Source organism: Miscanthus floridulus, chromosome 10 (genome assembly GCF_019320115.1).
Source record: "Miscanthus floridulus cultivar M001 chromosome 10, ASM1932011v1, whole genome shotgun sequence".
Lineage (NCBI taxonomy): Eukaryota > Viridiplantae > Streptophyta > Magnoliopsida > Poales > Poaceae > Miscanthus > Miscanthus floridulus.
The window spans coordinates 126,110,486-126,133,455 of NC_089589.1; positions in this window are offsets into that span (position 1 = coordinate 126,110,486).

Sequence of the window (22,970 nt, forward strand, 5' to 3'; positions counted from 1 at the left end):
TATATATATATATATATATATATATATATATATATATATATGTGTGTGTGTGTGTGTGTGTGTGTGTGTGTGCTGTGAAATGTAATGCAAAAACAAAAAAAATTCAGATTTCTGAGGCTTTGCCGAGTGTTATGACCAAGACTCTCAGAAAATATGAAATATTTACTGAGTGTAGGTATTATCACACTCGGCGAAAAGCTATTTTTTAAAAAACCAAATACTGTTTGAAAAATGTTTGCCGAGTGTCTGCCTGCGCAGCACTCGGCATATTATTATAATTTACCGAGAGCAGCACTCGGCGACAAGGAATTCTAAAAACCAAAAATATTTAAAAAAATTAGTTGCCGAGTGCCTTGCCGTTTGACACTCGGCGAAGTCGCTGTTAACGGTGGGTCTGATGTTATGACCGTTTCTTTTCGCCGAGAGCCAAACTGCACACGGCAAAAACTTTGCCGAGTGCCCAATAAATGGCACTCGACAAAGTTGGCTTTGCCGGAACTGTTTATGGCGAGTGCTATTCACCGAGTGTTACACTCGGCGAACAATTTGCCGAGTGTTTTCTGTATTTTGCCGAGTGTTTCAGACACTCGGCAAACTCAACGAGTCCGGTAGTGCTAGGAGATTGTAGCACTGGTGATAGTGTTCTGCATCTTCCATGCATGTGTGGGCTTTATTCTGCCTTTACTAGCAAGATTGAGAACAATGTAAGTTGCTGGTGCAAGTACGATCAAGCTTAAATGACAGTCTAGCAGTTTCTATTTACAAAGCTGGCATCACTGTAGGTACCTGTGTGGGGGCATGATGAGCTTTTCACTGTCACTGGTAAATGCCAGTATCTTTGTTTTCCTGTTACAGGTATCCATCTGAAGTCCCCTTGTGAGTGAACGAACGTTTTTGTGCAAATGTTCACACAACGCTGCTTACTACTTGAAGAGCATCCATATGATGGATTTTGGTTGCCTGGCGAATATGGTCTCTGTTTTGATAAAAACCTTTTTGTTTGGCAAACTATATCAATGTTTCACTCTATTGACTTCATTTTTATTTTTAGCCAGTACTCTCTTATTTATGTTGCCCGTACATTTCTGGAGGACCAATATGGCTAGTAGGTTACCGAAGATTATATCTTTTGTCATCCTTTTCAGGTTGGTTTCCTTGACTTTTGTCATCCTTTTTCAGGTTTGGTGTTCACATTGTTGTCAGTCTCCTAATTAGGGATGGGAGATGGGGAATAGTAGGGCCTTGCAGAATTAAGCATCAGGATCCTTGAGAATTGGACTTATAATGGTAGTTTATATAATGTTCTTGTGCTTCTGGTCAGATTTGAATTATATATGTTCTGGTCATATTCGAATTATATATATAGGGAGAGTATATTCAGTAGCCAACTACAAATGGAGCGCTTACTTTAGCCTTTGTTTCTTTTGTGATATGTCTTCCTTAAGGATTCATCCAATGTAATCCCCACTTCCCTTCTTTTTGATTTCCCTTCTATTTAGATATGATATAGACCTAATTCTTATACAAAGAAAACTCTTTCGCTTCACTCGAGTTAGCACAGGTGTCCAGTGGCTTTCTGTATAGGGTCAGGTCATTTGCCGCTTATGACGTGAATGGATATCGCTTTCACACGACAGCACATGAGGAAAGTCGGCCCAATAGAAGAACCACAAATACCGGAGTTCTTACGCCTGGCACTGATGGGGCCGATTATTATGGGAGAATTGAAGAAATCTGCAAAGTCAAATTTTGTGGTTCCAAACCCCTTAAGCCTGTCATATTCAAATGTCATTGGTTTGATCCTATAGTAACGAGACGGACCCCTAATCTTGGGCTGGTCGAAATTCGTCAGGATTCCGTCTATCTAGGGGAAGATGTCTATGTTGTTGCTCAACAGGCGACGCAAGTTTATTATCTGCCATACGCGTGCCCAAATGACGACCGTCTTAAGGGTTGGTATATTGTGCAGAAGACATAGCCACATGGTAGACTACCTCTCCCAAATGATCAAGATTACAACTTAGACCCAAACACATATGACGGGGAGTTCTATCAAGAGGAGGGGCTAGAAGGGAGTTTTGAGATAGACTTAACCGGTGCGATCGAAATGGAAGTAGATAATGAAAGGGTTGATGAAGAGGACGATGGAGATGAGGTGGAAAATGTGCAAGACTTAGAATTACTTGAGCGAGTGCGTATAGGCAATGCCGATGATGACAACATTGGTCCTTCGGATAGTGTTGATTATTTCGACATGTGTGATAGTGATGATGAGAGTTATGATCCGGCTGATCCCAATCATGATGCCTATTTCTAATACAAGTAATACTATCATTTTCTAATTATGTTTCGTTTATTTTACATTTCTTTTTCAGGTTGTCCTGTTTATATGTGCTTATTGGTTTACTCTTTTTAATTGTAGGTGATTGACAAAAGATGGTGGGCGGTATGAGGTCCATTGGGTCGTTTTACCGGAGCTCGGCGTCTGCTCCAGCTAAGGAGGCTCCTGCAGCTGAGGAGCCACCACGGAGGCGCAGGGGTCGGCTGAGAGGTCAGGGTCGACAGGCGCGTGCAGCGACTCGGCCGCCGTCGCCTATACCTCTCTCGCCTCAGGAGGAGGCAGAGGAGGAGCAGCACGAGCATGAGGAGCACGAGGAGCAGGCCGAGCAGGAGGAGGGCGAGCATGAGGAGGAGGAGGGCGAGCACGAGGAGCACGAGGCAGAGGAGGAGCCCTTGGCGGGGGGTTCCTCTTCCTCTGCTTCGAAGATCTGGTTGCGAGGCCCTTCACGCCTCCCGGAACAGCCTATACCTTTCACGAAACGGCCGGTGATTCGCCCCAATGGGCCAAGGTAAGTATCTTAAGATGTTATCGCTACTTCATTTGATATGTTTAACATGGCAAAATACAAACTAATATTTTTTCGTTAATCACTTGGACATGGGACGGAATGTTGTGGCTGCAGGTGATCACAAACGCATTCCCGGTGGAATCCTGGGTCTTCTATGTAGGGAACACTTCCCCGGCCTGGTGGACTGGGTAGGAGGGGTGGAGCTGGCCTACACGTTCTAGCACTATGCGTCTGCCCCCGATGCACAAGATCGAGAAGGCAGGAAATTCGATAACAAGGCGCAGCGGGTTGTGAAAGAGTTGTGGGTAAGCCTTCCCCGCACTATCTTGCTCAATACATCGCATTCCTATCACATCCTTGAAATAATGACTACATACATAATGTTTATATGTAGGATTTCTACAGATGTGATGAGGGATACGAGGAGAGGGCCAAGAGGCACACTCACAAAGCCTGCTACAAGCTCATGAAGGACATGCACTACGAGGCGCGTATCCTGGCTGTACAGCAATACAAAGCTGTCTTCGAGGAAGTGAAGATCGATAAAGACCTCGCAAGAACCTTGACGCTGACCAAAGAGCAATACATGCTGGTAAATATTGTTTCTTCCTGAGATTAAGTACACTTACTGTGATCTTCTTATATGATAAATGCTTGTTGACGTGTAGGTGCCTCCAAATTGGGTGGCCGATAAAGGCGAGTGCTGGAGGAGGATGGTGGACAAGTGGTGCTCCCCGGAGTGGTCGGAGACACACGCCGCTTGCCGGGAGCGGCGTTTGATGATGACAGGTGCACCACACCATCAGGGGAACCTTACCCTTGCCGAGTACGCGGAGAGATGGGTATGTGACTTCATTTATGTATTCCAACGCTTGCTTCTGCATAGTTTCTAATGATCTTACTGTTTGTTTCACAGTCGGCGTCACATGGTGGCGCACCTTGCTCCCAGGTAAAGGCATGGGCTATGGCCCACAAGGGCAAGGCGACGTCCGTCGTCGACTTCAACCCGGAGGACCCCCCCTCGACGTACAGCAATCCCTCCATCCACAACCGTCTCACCGAGTACACAACGGCGGCCAAGGTGGTCCATGGGCCAGAGTACGATCCGAGCACCCAGGATTTCGAAGGAGACCTTGTCATGAGGGTGGGAGGAGGCAAGAAGCATGGCAGGTACTGGCTTGGCGACAGCGTCGTCGACACGGCCACTACTCCCACTCTCTCCCAGATCCGAGCAAGCAACATGGGCTAGAGGCCGCCCATACGCCCACGGCCGACCAGTACACAGCATGCCATGCAGACTTTGCAGGTTATTACTCTTTTAGTCGTCGTTCATTATTTCTTACATACCTTTGATTTCCATTGTAACATTGGGGTGAAATTTTGTAGGCCGAGCTAGAAGAAGAGAGGAGGCAGAGAATAGCATTGGCAGCGAAGATTGACGTTGATCGGCAGAGGCAGGAGCAGATGTTTCAGTGGATGCAAAATCTCGGCGCGAAGATGGGTGAACCTCTGCCACAAGCGCTATTCCTTCCTCCTCGTCCTCCTGAAGACACTCCTGTGAGTACATCTATCCCCATGTCCACTCACACACACACACACTCACACACACACCAGCACACACACACACTCACACACACACACACACCAGCACACACTCACACACACACACACACACACACTAGCACACACTCACACACACACCAGCACACACACTCACTCACACACACACACACCAGCACACACACACACACACCAGCACACCAGCACACACACACACTCACACACACACAGTTGTATTTGTTGTATTGCCTTTTGAATTGCAATGCTACTAGCTATATATGTCTCAACAATTCCTTTTGCAGCTATCAAGTAATCTTATCTATTCTTTGTGCAGGGTCAATCGGCAGCATCAAACGATGTACCTCATGACCCACCGCAGCAGTCGCCGTGGTCTAATTGGTGATTTGCTTCTTTTCATGTGTTGAACTTATTCCTTGTGTTGCACTTATACTTGTAATGCACTTGTGGTGGATACTTTAAACTCGAACCTTATGTTGGTATTGTGGTATGACATTTGTGTACCATTGTGGATTATTGTGATGTATGTGATATGTGGTGTGTGGAGATGATATATATATGTGATGTGTAATATATCTGTGCTGTGAAACATATCTGTGCTGTGATATATATATATATATATATATATATATATATATATATATGTGTGTGTGTGTGTGTGTGTGTGCTGTGAAATGTAATGCAAAAACAAAAAAAATTCAGATTTCTGAGGCTTTGCCGAGTGTTATGACCAAGACTCTCAGAAAATATGAAATATTTACTGAGTGTAGGTATTATCACACTCGGCGAAAAGCTATTTTTTAAAAAACCAAATACTGTTTGAAAAATGTTTGCCGAGTGTCTGCCTGCGCAGCACTCGGCATATTATTATAATTTACCGAGAGCAGCACTCGGCGACAAGGAATTCTAAAAACCAAAAATATTTAAAAAAATTAGTTGCCGAGTGCCTTGCCGTTTGACACTCGGCGAAGTCGCTGTTAACGGTGGGTCTGATGTTATGACCGTTTCTTTTCGCCGAGAGCCAAACTGCACACGGCAAAAACTTTGCCGAGTGCCCAATAAATGGCACTCGACAAAGTTGGCTTTGCCGGAACTGTTTATGGCGAGTGCTATTCACCGAGTGTTACACTCGGCGAACAATTTGCCGAGTGTTTTCTGTATTTTGCCGAGTGTTTCAGACACTCGGCAAACTCAACGAGTCCGGTAGTGCTAGGAGATTGTAGCACTGGTGATAGTGTTCTGCATCTTCCATGCATGTGTGGGCTTTATTCTGCCTTTACTAGCAAGATTGAGAACAATGTAAGTTGCTGGTGCAAGTACGATCAAGCTTAAATGACAGTCTAGCAGTTTCTATTTACAAAGCTGGCATCACTGTAGGTACCTGTGTGGGGGCATGATGAGCTTTTCACTGTCACTGGTAAATGCCAGTATCTTTGTTTTCCTGTTACAGGTATCCATCTGAAGTCCCCTTGTGAGTGAACGAACGTTTTTGTGCAAATGTTCACACAACGCTGCTTACTACTTGAAGAGCATCCATATGATGGATTTTGGTTGCCTGGCGAATATGGTCTCTGTTTTGATAAAAACCTTTTTGTTTGGCAAACTATATCAATGTTTCACTCTATTGACTTCATTTTTATTTTTAGCCAGTACTCTCTTATTTATGTTGCCCGTACATTTCTGGAGGACCAATATGGCTAGTAGGTTACCGAAGATTATATCTTTTGTCATCCTTTTCAGGTTGGTTTCCTTGACTTTTGTCATCCTTTTTCAGGTTTGGTGTTCACATTGTTGTCAGTCTCCTAATTAGGGATGGGAGATGGGGAATAGTAGGGCCTTGCAGAATTAAGCATCAGGATCCTTGAGAATTGGACTTATAATGGTAGTTTATATAATGTTCTTGTGCTTCTGGTCAGATTTGAATTATATATGTTCTGGTCATATTCGAATTATATATATAGGGAGAGTATATTCAGTAGCCAACTACAAATGGAGCGCTTACTTTAGCCTTTGTTTCTTTTGTGATATGTCTTCCTTAAGGATTCATCCAATGTAATCCCCACTTCCCTTCTTTTTGATTTCCCTTCTATTTAGATATGATATAGACCTAATTCTTATACAAAGAAAACTCTTTCGCTTCACTTTCTCTAGAATCTCTAGAAAAAAGATATATATATATATATATATATATATATATATATATGTTCTGGTCGAATTTGAATTATAAATTTATATTTTTTTACCGAAAAATATACTGTAGGGGCGGTTCTAGATTGAACCGCCCCTACATGCAGGGATTATAGGGGCGGCTGGTAATACAGCCGCCCCTACAAATTGATTTTGTAGAGGCGGCTGGTGTTACCAGTCGTCCCTACAAATCGATTTGTAGGGGCGGCTGATAACACCAGCCGCCTCTACAAATCGATTTTTAGGGGCAGTCTGGGAACCGCCCCTATAAATCGGCTATTTGTAGCCACGCTTTGGTAGGGGCGGCTGGCCAAACCGTCCCTACAAATGCCTATTAGCCGCCCCAACAAAGCATATCTGACGTAGTGTTCGTCACCACAATTTACAATAAATCAATAATACAGTAACCAAGATCATAGCAACGAAGTGAATGAAAGAGCTACCTTCACCACTTGTAGAAATTCCACAATGCAAACTGGACCCCCGATGGAGCTCTCGAAGATGGGTAGACATTCATGCATGCGGAGGCATACGAAAACAAAATTGAAGCCTCATTTAACATAACACACATATCATTTATGTTCCTAACATACTTGCAGGTACAAGTGCTAGAGTGAAAGGAAATATACTGAACAACAGGCATGATCGTCGAGCAACATTATTAGGGGTTTAAAGCACGCAAAGGTCTATCAAGAGCATATAGATACTGTTGGAAGAAGATGACCGTGTAGTAGACTAACACCAACTCCACGCATGCGGCATATATATGGGGCAGCACAGGACTACCCAAAATGCTCCCAACATCATGAGATCCCCCAACTTAATTCCCAAACTCCTCGGTAGACTAACACCAGCTCCACGCATGCGGCATATATATGGGGTAGCAGACAGGACTACCCAAAATGCTCCCAACGTCATGAGATCCACCAACTTAATCCACAAACTCCTCCCACCGAGGATCAAGAGGCAAAAGGCTGAATCTCCGAAGACTGCAATAAAAATCATCAAGGAAAAATAATTTTGATTAGCATAATTAGTCTAGCATTGATGATTGATGAAGGTCAATGGCAATGACGTGGAACTCAGCTAAAACAATTAACAACAGACAACCGTACCGTACTCGGAAGTGTCTGTGTACCGTTGATCTCAATGTAAATTATTACATATTACCTCTTCTTAATTAGAAGAGGTAATAGAAGAAACAAAGAATAAATAGAGAAAACCTCTTCTTATTAGTTAATCTAATATACATGCATGCATGATCTTACTTTGGTATTTGATGCAATAATGTGACATGTGGATGAGATATAAATTATCTTGTTTTACTAACATGTTCTTTTCTTGTAAGTTGACAAATAAAGATCATGTGTGATATATATACCTGTAAAATTAATTTTTTAATGCGGAAAGACTAACATTATCTGTAATGATCGTTTCAACATGACTAGATCCATTTTGAACAGCAACATCAAGTTGATCGTGTACGTGATTTATTTGTCACTAGCCATAGCAGATCACTTTTAACACCAACATCATGTTAAAAGTTAATGTTCTTGCGTACTCCAACATAGTCCGTACGTGAGAATAGTAACAAGTATATACTTAACTGTATCTATTTTTCTTAGAAAAGTGATAATTACTTCATATGTACAAGTAGCCCAGGCAGACGAAGATTTCAGGGATTTGTTTTTTTTTCTTTTTTTTCTCTGATTATTTAATTTATTTAATGGTCCTACTAGTTCTAAAAATCAAGGGCTATGGTTTCTTTGGGATCTTGCTATGTCTTGGGTGGTTTTTGGAGCACCGCAGCCCTTGATTTTCTACACATATTGTTACTACATATAATAATAATATAGTAATGGAGAAGTACGTGCTAGTGGAATTGGGAATGGAATGTGGTTATTAAAACAGGTTGGGCAGCTGGTACGTACCTCTTCACCGTCGCTAAAATACGTCGAATCTGAGTGCGGAACTATTGGGATGGAGTTGTGCTAGGCGCCTGGGCTCAGTGTCTGCCTTGTTCACGTCATCAGGGAAGGCATACTTACAGTGGAGATATGCCACGACATAGTGTAGCGAAAGGAGGCACTCCAAGTCCAAGCCGAGATTATTGTGAAAGACGAGGGTGTGATTAATTGTTTGTACCAGTCTTAGCATGGATTAAGACTTATGCAGTACAATCCGAAGCAGCATAAACACATGCAATGCGTTGGCTTTTAGTTGTCTTGCACATGCAATCTGTGTTTAGTCGTTTAGTGACATTGTTTGTGGTTGCTCACAGTGTGTCGCATTTTTTATCACCTCCATATGGCTCCATGTATCAATAGAAACAGGGAATGTGACGATATTCCATTTTGGTGCACTACTGGATTCAGGTTCTTTGCCGAGTGCCTGAGGCACTCGGCAAAGGCTATATTGCACTCGGCAAAGCCTTTGCCGAGTGCGGCACTCGGCAAAGCACACACGGCAAAAAATTGATCGGCAAAGCACTCTTTGCCGAGTGTATTTTATCGGGCACTCGGCAAAGAAAAGCGACCGTCACGGCGCCGGTCCCGTTGACGGTCACTTTGCCGAGTGTCAACCCTGCAGGCACTCGGCAAAGATTTTTTAAATTTTTTTTAAAAAAAATTCTTTGCCGAGCGCCAACCCGTGAGGCGCTCGGCAAAGATTTTTTTTTTAAAAAAAAATTCTTTGCCGAATGCCAAACCATGAGGCACTCGGCAAAGAGCTTTTATTTTTTTTTTTGAAAATTTTCTTTGCCGAGCGCCAACACTCCATGCGCTCGGCAAAGATTTTTTATTTTTTTAAAAAAAATTCTTTGCCGAGCGCCAACCCGGAAGGCACTCGGCAAAGAGCTTTTATTTTTTTTTGAAAATTTTCTTTGCCGAGTGCCACCCCTCTAGGCACTCGGCAAAGATTTTTTATTTTTTTTAAAAAAAACTCTTTGCCGAGTGCCAACACGGTAGGCACTCGGCAAAGTTTAATTTTTTTTTTAAATTTCTTTGCCGAGTGTTGTAGTCACAGCACTCGGCAAAGCTGGAAAATCTGTTTTTTGGTCGCCCATTTTGCCAGCTTTGCCGAGTGTTGTGACCATTGCGCTCAGCAAAGGGGTCCTTTGCCTAGTGCAACACTCGGCAAAGTGACCCAAAACGGCAATTTTTTTTTTGCATTCCATCATGACAAATACATTCATACAAACATATATCACATATATATCTCATCCATCGCATATATATCTCATCCATTGCATATATATCTCATCCATCCACACATCCATCCGCCCATATCACATCCATCACAATATATAATAATAAGTGCTCAAGTCCATCCAAATAAGTTTACAAGTCCATCAAAGTCCACAAGTGCATCACAAGTATATCACAAGTCCATCACCAAGTGAACAACAAATGTAAAAAATACAACATGCACTCATCTCGGCCACTGCGACTATGGTGAAGGCCCAGATGCATCATTCGTAGGTGCATGAGGTGGATTATTCGAACCACCGTCAGATGGAGACTGCACAAAGGAGAAAAGATTGCATGTGAGACAAGATTATTTTGATAGCTAATCTAGGACGATATAGGCCATACAAGCAAAGCACAAGCGAAAGTAAAAAACTTTGATACTCACAGGAGTAGCTGCAGCTGCAGGACACGGAGGCGGAGGTGGAACCAACAGCCCAGGTGGCAGAGACAAGCCCATACGTTGCCCAAGCCCTTGTAGGAAATCCGTAATGTCCATCAGCCTCTGCGCCTGGGCCTGCCGCTCGGCCCGCTCGGCCTCCAATTGGGCCCCCAGCTCCTGACGTTCCTTCATTTCTTGTTCCAGCCGGGCCTGCAATATTTCACTCCAATGTTTCAGTAATGCAAAGCTAATTAAGGTGTGTAAAGATCAATGTATGACGAGTAAAATAGGAATAACCTCGAGTGCGTCGACCCGGTGCTGTGCAGTGGTCGGTCGTGTGCGAATGGCCGGGCTCTCGCTCGTGCTCCGTGCTCGGATCTGGGAGAGAGAGGGAGTAGAGGCTGTGTCGATGACGCCGTCGCCAAGCTAGAACCACCCATGCTTCTTGCCTTGCCCCGCCCTCATGATGGCCTCTCCATCGAAGTCCTGGGTGCTCGGATCGTGGTCTGCCCCATGGAGCGACCTCGCCACCTCAGTGTACTCACTGATGCAGGAGTGGACGCTCGGGTTCGTGTATGCCTCGGGCGGGTCCTCCAGGTTGAAGGAGACGTCGGACGTCGCCTTACCCTTGTGGGCCATACACCATGCCTGGAAGTCCGAGCAAGCCTGGCCACTATGTGACGCCGACTGCGAGAAAGACAGCACGATGATTAGAAATCAGACAGAACTGAGCGTGACAATAGATAAATCAATTCGCGTACCCATGCTTGTTTGTATCCAGCGAGGTTGCGGCTGCCTTGATGGTGTGCTGGACCTTGCATCAGTAAACGACGGTCCCGGGCATCCCTGTGCGTCTTGAGGTACTCCTCCGTGAACTACCTGTCCACCATCATCGCCCAGCACTCAGGATACGCTTGGCACCACCAGGGAATCACCTACACGTCATCAAGTATTGGACATATAAGAAGATCAAATTAAACCAACTTAATCTCAAATCGAATCAATATTGATGTTCTTCATTTACCTCAAGGTACTGCTCCTGGGTCAGCTCCATCTCTCTTGCATCTTTCTTGGTTTTCCTCTCTCCAAGCTTTGACCCATAGTAGGTTACGATGGCCTGGATGTGCGCCTCGTGATGCATGTCGGTGACGAGTTTTTTACAGGCTTTGGTAGTCGCCTGCTCCGCCCTGGCCTCAAATCCCTCCTCGCATCTGTAATAAGTCTGCATACAAAAGCGATGTATCGATTCATTATTTCAAGAAAAGTCCAATGAATGTGACGTATTGAGCAATGTTGTGCAAGGGAGACTTACCCAAAACTCTGCCTTCACCCACGCCGCCTTGTTGGGGTACTCCGCATCGGAGGCGACGACGTAGTGGTCAAACGAGTAGGCCGACTCCGTCTTCGATGCGTACGTGACAATGCCGGGGAAGTGCTGCCTGCACAGAAGACCCAGGATGCCGTTGACTAGTTGTGCGCTACCACCCGACACAACCACCCAGTTCCTGCATAAGTAATTAAGAAAAATTATTAGTTTTTTTCATCATATCATATGAAGTAGTGGTGATAACATATACAGTTACTTACTTTTGTCCTTCGGGGCGAATCACTGGGCATTGGTGAGGAAGCGGAACCTGTGGGAGGCTCGTGGGACCTCGCAAGTAGACACTCTAAGAGGAGTTTCAGGAAGCGGAACCCGTGCCTGCCGCCTCCTCCTCCACCTCCTCCTCCTCCTCCTCCGTCTGCTGAACCAACTCCTCGTCTGACTCATCCACGGGCGCCACCTCCTCCTGCGGCTGGCGGTCCTCCTCACGTGGCGTGGGAGGAGACGGCCCCCTCCTGCGGCTAGCGGTCCTCCTCCTCCTGTTCGATCCCTCTGCCGCCCCCTCCGCCCCCTCCTACGACCGACGTGGTCTTTGGTAAATCGAGTTCATAGACCTATGACGGCCGCCCGCCATCTTTGTTCAATCACCTGCAATAAAAAAGAAAAACAAGACGTAATTAGAAATAGGTGCAAAAATAAACAAAACATAATTACAAAAAACATAGTATTACATGTATTAGAAATATATGCAAAAATGAACAAAACATAATTACAAAAAACATAATATTACGTGTATTAGAAATAATCTTCATGATTGAAATTAGCTGGATCATAGGTCTCGTCATCACTATCAAGATTGTCCAACTCATCAACACTATCCTAAGGAGGAATGTTGTCTTCATTGTCATTGCCGAAATGTAATCGCTCAAGCATTTGTATGTCCTTCAGATTTTGCACCTCGTCTCCAGCGTCCTCGTCATCATCCCTTTCATTATCTACTTCCATTCCTATCTCTTCGGTTAAGTCTATGTCAAACCTCCCTTGTAGCCCCTCTTCTTGATAGAACTCTCCATCATATGTGTTTGGGTTGAAGTTGTAATCTTCATCGTTTGGGACAGGTAGTTTACCGTGTGGCGATACCTTGTGCACAATAGACCAACCCTTAAGATGCTCGACGTCTTTGCACGCGTATGACGTATAATAAACCTAGACGGCCTGTTGAGCCACAATGTAGACATCTTTTCCTGGATAGACGGAATCCTGTTGAATCTCGACTAGCCCAAGCTTAGGGGTCTGTCTTGTTACACCAGGATGAAACCAGTGGCATTTGAATATGACAGGAGTAAGAGGTTTGGAACCATAAAATTATAGTTCGTAGATTTCTTCAATTCTTCCATAATAGTCGAGTCCATCAGTGCCGGGCGTAACAACTCCGCTGTTTGTGGTTTGTCGATTGGGGCGACTCTGCTCGTAGCTTGCTGTGTGAAAACGATATCCATTCATGTCATAACCAGTAAATGACTTGACCCTAACGGCACAGCCATTTGCAACTTGTCTTAACTCATCACTTATAGGCGCATCAGTTTGGGCTTCCTGTTTGAACCAACAAATGAAATCGGGGCTCCCTGGTCCCGCACCCCGTGAAAGAAGGGTATCATTTTCTTGCGGGGTAGGTTGCCTTGATCCATGCCAGGATTGATGAAGAAATTCCCTGTACCAACGAGAAACAAGAGGGTTGGACGACGAAACAAGGACATACAGTGAAATGAAACAAGTTCGTTTAGAACTTACCGAATGAACGGTTGCACCTCGACAAGGTTGGTCAACACATATAGCATGATACTGCGCCACTCTTCATTTTTCAATTGCTTAGTGGTCGATGCACTTGTGCTTCCAAGTTGCCCTTGGAAAAGGCTAAGGTTCGATTCATTTTCGCCAACATTGTAACGAGGGGGTGGATTATGAATGTTAGGAAGTTTCTCATTGTAGTATTTCTCTATGAAGTTCGACACCACCTCTAGAATGTATGCCTCTGCAATGGAAGCCTCAATTCTGGCTTTATTTCTACATTTTTTGCGAAGAGTCTTCAGACATCTCTCGATTGGATAGCACCAACGGTTCTGCATGGGCCCCCCCCCCCATCCGTGCCTCATACGGGAAGTGCACAATCAAATGCTGCATCGACAAGAAGCAGGCGGGTGGAAAGATCTTCTCTAACTTACAGTAGCTCAACTCTGCCAGCACTTGCCAGACATGCTCTAGGACATAGCCTCGAACCATCGCCGGAAGAAGCCGCTCAATCCATATGTGGTAGTCATGACTCTTCATCCCGTTGACTCGCAGAGTGCCTAAGTTAACTCCCCTCTTTAGATTCGCTGCATACCCATCAGGGAACATTAGCTTCTTGATCCATTCAAGTACTTCCCTCCTTTGGTCCTTTTTCAAGACAAAATCAGCCTTAGGCCTTCTCTAGGTCTTGCCACGACTAGGAGGTTGCATCTCTTGATTTGGTCTATCGCACAACGTTACCAGGTCTACTCTAGCCTTTGGGTTGTCCTTAGACTTTTCAGTGTCCATGAGTGTTGCCCAAAGTGCCTCGACGACATTCTTTTCAGTGTGCATTACATCAATGTTATGTGGTAGAAGAAGGTCATCAAAATAGGGGAGCCTCGTCATGCCCGAGATATGAGTCCACATATGCTGCTCACCATATCCCACAAAACCACCTTCTTCATTGGGCACGAGAGCATCTATCTGAGCATGAACCTCGGCACCATTCATCATCCGTGGTGTAGGGTTTGTCACTTTGACGCCTTTCGTAAAGTTCTTGATGTCTTGTCTGAATGGATGGTCAAGAGATAGGAATCGATGATGTCTATCAAACGACGAATACTTGCCACCCTTCTGCAACCAACTAAACCTCACACCTTCCTTGCATATTGGACATGGGAACTTCCCGTGAACACACCAGGCGCAGAATATCCCATACGCCAGAAAGTCATGCAGGGAGTAGTGGTACCAAACGTGCATTTTGAAGGTTGTCTTTATAGCTCGATCGTATGTCCATACCCCTTCGTCCCAAGCATGGACCAATTCATCAAACATGGGCTCCATGAACACACCCATATTACTCCCTGGGTGTCCAGGAATTATCAATGACAAGAATACGTTATGTCGTTGAAAGGAGACACCGGGGGGGAGATTAAGGGGGATAACAAAGATGGGCCAACATGTGTATGGGGCAGCCATCATTCATAAGGATTGAACACATCTGTTGCCAACGCGACACGTACATTACGAGCCTCATCTGCTTTGTCACGATGTTTGTCATTAAAGCGGATCCAAGCTTCACCATCGGATGGATGTACCATCTTGTCAGGATTGTACCGTTTGCCATTTTTGTGCCATGTCATCTTTTTCGTGGATTCCTCGGTCCTGTATAGCCGTTGGATCCTCGGTAGGAACGGAAGGTACTGTAGGATTTTCATGGGGATCGTAAGTTGCCTCTTCTGGCCATCATCAGAGTCTACCTCTAGGTATTTGGAGGATTTACACTTTGGACAGAACTTTGCATGCTCGTGTTCTTTCCTAAATAGGAGGCACCCTTTCAGACAAGCATGTATCTGCTCATACGGCATCTTAAGTGCTCGAAGGAGTTTCTGTGACTCGTACATGCTCTTCGGCAGAATGTGGCCCTCCGGAAGCAAGGTGCCAATCACGGCCAACTTCTTATCGAAGCCAGGTCGACTTAAGTTTAACTCAGACTTCAACCCCATTAAGCGTCCAATGGCATCTAGTTGAGACACCGTTGACCGATCGTGAAGGGGTTTCTGTGCCGAGTCCATCATATCATGGAACGCCTGTGCGGCTGCTTCCATCTCCTCCTTCTCACGTCCCTCATCGAACTGTCCTTGGTGAAAGTCATCTAACATGTCTGCTACCCCCGGCATCAGCATCAAAAGCCTCCACCCGTGGTCTCACCACCTCCTCTCTCATACGATGGGCTTCACCATGGTGGACCCACCAGGTGTAGTCCGGCGTAAATCCATTCTTCACAAGATGTTTACCCATTTCCACCTTGTTTACCCTTCTCCTGTTTCCACATTTGCTATAGGGACACAAAACTAGGCAATGTCCTTTAGCAGCGTTGCCAAATGCACTGTTCAAGAAAGCATTGGTCTTGTTCATCCATTCCGTGGTGTAATCACTCTGACTTCTCCAGCCCGTGTACATCCACTGACGGTCATCCATCCTCTAACATATGTATCGGCGAGTAATGTAACCATCAATTGCATCTACGTGGTGTTCCTACTGTCTAATAGGTGAGGATAGGTCCTAATCCCAACCGCAGATGCGTAGATGAGGTTAGTTTCCATGCTCTACTCCTATCCGAGATAGAATTTCGGCAGCACCTCCCCGCTGTTCTCCAGATACACGTCCTGCCAAAGAAGAGTGTGTATCCGGAGAACAACAGGGAGGTGATGCCGAAACTCTGTCTCGGACTAGAGCAGAACATGGAAACTAACCCATCTACGCATCCGCGGGCTGTCCAAAAAGCGTGGACAATCCGAAATAGATACAGTCATAGATATGCAAAGATCTACATACCTCCAACCGTATCTCTTTCGAACGGGAGACGCCTAACTGGGTTACGCGATCTATGACAATGATACGAAAAGAGGGGTTATACCTAAGGTGGCGACGGAGTCAGGCTAGCGGGGCCGTGGCGGGTCGGTGCAGTGGCGAGACGATGCGGTGCAGGCAGACCGACACGGTGGCGAGAACTCCGACTCAACTCTGACGGGCTCTTCTCTACAAAAATGGAACAAAATACTGTCATTTACAAAAAAATTCGGTAGAACCTCCCCTGCACGGTGAGGTTTCCAAAACCTGCAAAAAATAACAGCACGATGGCCGACAAGCACATATGGCTCAACAGAAGCCATGTAGTTTGGATATCAATCCATGCAGAAGAATATATCCAAGTAGTACCACTACTTGTACTACTACTTTCACTATTGCTACTACTACTACCATTGGTTCTTCTACTACTACCACTATTGCTACAACTACTACCATTAGTTGTACTACTACTACTACCACTACTTCTACTACTACTACTACCACTAATTCTACTACTAATACTACCACTAGTTGTACTAATACTACCACTAGTACAACTAATACTACTACAACTACAACTACCTCGACAATAATAAGTGAGAAGGCATACCTGACGGGCGACGGGGTAGGGGCGGGCGACGTCGGGATCGGGCGGAGTCGGGGACGGGGTCGAGCACGGATGGCGTCGGGGCAGGTGGTCCACGGGGCGCGGCCGGGGGTAGGGCAAGGCCGAAAAAAAGGCGCGGCCGGGGCGTAGGGCCGGCCGGGGTCAGGGCGGCGCGGCCGGGGGAAGGGCCAGCCGGGGGCACGGCGCGGCCTGGCGCGCGGGCGGCGCGGCTGGGGGAAGGGCCGGCCGGGGACACGGCGCGGCTGGCGGCAGGGCGCGACGGCAGCGGGCGGCGCGGCCAGGGGAAGGGCCGGCCGAGGGCATGGCCGGCCGAGGGCACGGCGCGCGGGCGGCCGGGCGCGTGGGCAGCGAGGGCAAGGCGGCGCGGAGATGTCCTGGTTTGTAAGCATCGTACGTGACAACGTGCACGAAATCTTCTGAAATTTTTATCATAGCCTCCACATATGATAGCACGACATCTCAACAAGTTTCATGATTTTCAGACTTCGTTTGCTTTTTATAGAATTTATAAACACTTCACACGCAATTTCACGGACATGTTTCGTGAACAAGATGTCCGAAATTTCGGGTCCGTTCCTGGATACGGCCTCTCACAACACTCACTAACATGACTATCAATTTTTGAATCATTAAACTCCATTATTCGTACCACGTGAAGTTCAAATTTCAAATTTCCGGAAAAATTCAAGTAAACGAAATAAAGTAACTAAATATAACAAAAAGCTACAAAAAATCCCCAAATTGTAACTAGGAGTTCCTGGTGCTTTAAAAAGGCTGCACAAAAAAAATGGAGGCCAAAAACAAAAAAAACAAAAAAACTTTGCCGAGTGCCGGGGCATGGCACTCGACAAAGGGTGTCTTTGCCGAGTGCCAACCATCAGGCACTCGGCAAAGAATGTTTTAAATTTTTTTTTAAATTTCCTCTTTGCCGAGTGCGTCCACAGGAGCACTCGGCAAAGAAATAATAAAAAAAAATTAAATCTTTGCCGAGTGCCGTCCAGCGGGCACTCGGCAAAGTATTTTAAAAATAAAAAAAAATCTTTGCCGAGCGCCAGATCTGAGACGCTCGGCAAAGAATTTTTAAAAAAAATTTAAATCTTTGCCGAGTGCCAGATCTGGGGCACTCGGCAAAGAAATTAAAAACAAAAAAAACAAATCTTTGTCGAGTGCGTAATCGCAGACGCTCGGCAAAGAAGACCGTGACAGGACGCCATTTCACGGGCAGCCTATGCCGAGTGTAGAGATTTTGCCGAGAGTCTGGCACTCGGCAAAGAAGTCCTTTGCCGAGTGCCCGTGTTTGCCGAGTTTCCGGCACTCGGCAAAGAAATCTTTGCCGAGTGCAATTCTTTGCCGAGTGCCCGATTTTTGACACTCGGCAAAGAATTTTGCACTCGGCAAAGTCTCTGTTTCCAATAGTGGTGGCACCAATGAGCTTGAGTATCTAATAACATAAATCTGACATACTAGCTAAGGGCGTCCTCAACAAGCAAAAGCAAATCGCCGGCTGATAGAAATTTAAAAAAAAGGGAAAAAATGTGAGCCCCACAGGAAGGCAAGAGTGGGTCTCGGTCAGCAGAGAGAGTAGATTTATAGGGACCTGTGCGAGCTAGGTGAGGAACTTGTCGCTAGCTATTTAGTTTTTGAGGTTCTCTTTCTCCCACGTAATCAAATAGCTAGCAAAAAGTTCCTTGTTGGGGACGTCCTAATGTAGTATTTGGTCTACTTTTAGCACAGCATTGGTTTATATAGGATTCTACGGACAACCAAACAAAGATAAAAAAAAACACCTCAAAAGCTTAACTACAGACTAATATAGCCAACCAAATGTATGTATTGTGCATGTGTATAGTTTGTAGGTGGATGTCCATACCTGTGGAGGGTTTGTACCGGCACTAGCACTAGCACCAGTACCAGCGCCAGCGCCAGCACCTCCATCCTCATCAGCAGCAGCAGCAGCCGCGTCATCACCTCCTCCTGCAGCCACAAAGGAAACATATTGCCCGCACCAGCACCAGATCCAGCAGCCCCTGCAGCACCAGCGCCCCCACCCCCCCCCCCCCCCCCCCCCCCCCCCCACCAATAAAGGACACCAGCCGCCGAACTGAACCATCCGGGCCCAGGCAAACTCGCGCCCAGGCTCGAAATCGGACGCCTGCGAGCCGCACTTGCGCCCGGTAAGATTCCCAGGGACTAATCCAAACAGGCCCATATATACCACTCTTGGCGGTTTTGGCTTGGGATGATTTGTCTTCCAATTCCGGTGGTTGTGATGACGACACACCATCTTCTTCTGACAGCTTTGCAGCTTGCATAGACGTCCTGCGTACGCGTTGATGCGGCCTGGATCCCTGGTCTTCAGCCCACAACCCAGTGGAACTCAAGGTGAAGTCCGCGTAAGACTTGAAGATAGGAGGATGCTGCGGCGTTGATGCAGGGCAATCGTTCAGACCCGCTGCAACATCCACGCCCTGGACCCTGGTCGGCACAGCTTCAGAATTCCTGCGTACGCGTTGATGCAAGCACCTGAAATAATCATCAACCAAAGTACGATACAAAGCTAATAAGTCGTCAGTGTCACACTGTGTGTGTGTGTTTTCCCTTGTTTACTTTTCGCTCCTTTGTTAGATCTAGCTAGCAAAATCGCAAGACCATATGGATATTGTCATCAAATTTTTCTGGGGTGGAGGATTACCATCTGACCACACACACACAAAAGAAGACACTACCGGAGACGGCTTCTTTGCCGAGTGTCCCAGACTTTGCCGAGTGTTTTTTATCGGGCACTCGGTAAAGAGGCTGTTTACCGAGCGCCAAAGAGAAAGCACTCGGCAAACAAATGACACTCGGCAAAAAAGGTGGTTTGCCGAGTGCCGAACACTCGGCAAAGAATAACACTCGGCAAAGACCAATTTTGCCGAGTGTCAAACAATAACACTCGGCAAAGGGTCGCCGCCGTTAACGGCCGGCAGCCGCCGTTAATCCTTTGCCGAGTGTCTTATCCTGACACTTGGCAAACAGGCTCCTTTGCCAAGTGCCATTTTTTGACACTCGGCAAACCATATTTTTTTCACTTTTGACCTCCAAACTTTTTCTACAGTTCTCAGACAATACCTGGTGGTCTGTTCGTGGATACGGCCTCACATTATACTAAATAACATGAATATCATTTCTCATTCATTTTTTTTCACTATTCGAATGACTAGCAGTTATAATTTGAATTATACAAGAAAATTCAATTAAATGAAATAAATTAAAGAAATATAGAAAAAAATCTGAGAAATGTGCCACATTGGAACATGGGGTACCAGGTATTGTCTGAGGACTGCAGAAAAAGTTTGGAGGTCAAAAGATATTTGCCGAGTGTCAAAAAGTTTGAAGGTCAAAAGATATTTGCCGAGTGTCAAAAAAATGGCACTCGGCAAAGGAGCCTCTTTGTCGAGTGTCAAGATAAGACACTCGGCAAAGGAGTCTCTTTGCCGAGTGTCAGGACCTATGACACTCGGCAAAGATTTTTTTAAAAAAATTAAAAAAAACCCCTCTTTGCCGAGTCCTAGCCAGGTGGCACTCGACAAAGAATTAAAAAAAAACTTTGCTGAGTGCTAGATCAGGGGCACTCGGCAAAGAAGGCATTTAACCTCCCGACACAGCCGGCCCACACACCGCACGCACGCACACACGCACGCCCGCGCCAGCGCCGCCGCCGCCGCCACGGCCCGCGCCAGCCCAGCCGCCTCCCCCACCTGCGCCGCCGCGCCAGCCCCGCCGCCACCGCCCCCCGCCCGTGCCGCCAGAGGAGGAGGAGAAAGAGAGGAGGAGGAGGAGAGGAGGAGAGGAGGAAGGAGGAAGAGAAGGAGGAGGAGGAAGGAGGAAGAGGAAGGAGGCGCCAGCCCCGCCGCTGCCCCCGCCCGCACCCACGCCGCCGCCGCCCCCGCCCACGCTCGCGTCGTCCCCGGTGCTTCCCCAGCCGTCGACTTGTCCACCGGCACCCTGGCCCCTTCACCACCGCCGCCCTACGACGCCCACTAGGTATGCCCTACCATCGTCGTCGTCGTAGTATTACTAGTAGTTGCGGTAGTAGTAGTGGTAGAGTAGCAGTGGTGGTAGTCGTAGGAGTGGTTGTGACATTGTTATATATATGTGATTGGATATAATCTTGTGCATGTCGGCCATTGTGCCGTTCATATATATGTGCATGTCGGCCATCGTGCCGTTAGTTTTCTTGCAGGTTTTGGCAACCTCACCGTGCAGGGGAGGTGCTGCCGAAATTTTGTATTAACAGTTTTATGTTTCTTTTTTTGTAAAGAAGAGCCCGTCGGAGCAGAGGCGGAGTACCATAGTGACCCCGATCGCCTTCCTCGCCGCTGCGGGTTTGCCTGCACCGCGTCGCCTCTCCAGTACACCGACCCGCCACGGCCCCGCTAGCCTGACTCCACCGCCACCCTAGGTATAACCCCTCTTTCCGTATCATGGTCGTAGATCATGTAACCCAGTTAGGCGTCTCCCGTTCGAAAGAGATACGGTTGGAAATATGCAGATATTTCCATATCTAAAACTATATCTGTTTCGAATTGTCCATGTTTTTTGGATAGCCCGCGGATGCGTAGGTGGGGTTAGTTTCCATGGTCTACTCTGATCCGATACAGAGTTTTGGCATCATCTCCCTGTTGTTCTCTGGATACACACTCTCCCTGGCAGGACGTGTATTTGGAGAACAGCGGGGAGGTGCTACCGAAATTATGTCTTGGATAGGAGTAGAGTATGGAAACTAACCCCACCTACGCATCCTCGTGTGGGATTAGGACCTATCCTCATCTATTAGATAGTAGGAACGTCGTGTAGATGCAATTGATGTTTGTATTACTCATCGCTATATATGTTAGAGGATGGAGGACCGTGAGTGGATGTACACAGGCCGCGCAAGTCAGGGTCAGGTCACCAATGAATGGATCGACAAGACCAATGCTTTCTTGGAATGGGCATTTGGCGTGGCTGCTAAAGGACCGAGTAAAATTTGTTGTCCCTGTAGCAAATGTGCAAACAGGAAAAAACAAATGAAGAAGGTCATGGGGGAACATCTTTGGAAGAATGGATTTACGGCAGACTAAACCCGGTGGGTCTACCATGGTGAAGCCGATCGTATGAGAAAGGAGTTGGTCAGACCACACATCGAGGATTATGATGTTGATGCTGGGGTAGCAGACATGTTAAATGACTATCACGAGGCACAGTTCACTGAAGGATGTACGGAGGAGGAGCCAGAGGCAACCGCAAAGGTGTTCTACGACATGTTTGCCGTGGCATAGAAACCCCTTCACGGCCAGACAAAGGTTTCTCAACTAGATGCCATTGGATGCATAATGGCGTTGAAGTCCCAGTATAGCCTGAGTCGAGACGCCTTCGATGGTATGTTGACAGTTGTTGACAGCCTGCTTCCGGAGGGTCACCTTCTGCCAAAGAGCATGCACGAGTCACAGAAACTCCTTCATGCACTTAAGATGTCATATGAGCAGATACATGCTTGTCCGAAGGGGTGCGTCCTATTTAGGAAAGAATATGTGGAAGCAAAGTACTATCCAAAGTGTAAATCCTCTAGGTTCCTGGAGGTAGATTCTGGTGATGGGTAGAAGAGGCAGCTTGACATTCCCGTGACAATCCTACGGCACCTTCCGTTCATACCGAGGATCCAACGGCAATACATGACCGAGGAATCCACGAAACAGATGACATGGCACAAAAATGGCAAACAATACAATCCTGACAGTATGGTACATACATACGATGGTGAAGCATGGACCCACTTTGATTGCATTCATCATGAGAAAGCTAAAGAGGCTCGTAATGTATGTGTTGCACTGGCAACAAATGGGTTCAATCCTTATGGAATGATGGCTGCCCCATACACATGTTGGCCCATGTTCGTTATCCCCCTCAATCTCCCCCCTGGCGTATGCTTTCAACGACAGAACGTGTTCTTGTCGTTGATAATTCCTAGACACCCGAGGAATAATATGGGTGTGTTCATGGAGCCTGTGATTGATGAATTGGTCCATGCTTGGGAGGAAGGGGTATGGACATACGACCGAGCTACAAAGAAAAACTTCAAAATGCATGTTTGGTACCACTACTCCCTGCATGACTTCTTGGCGTATGGGAT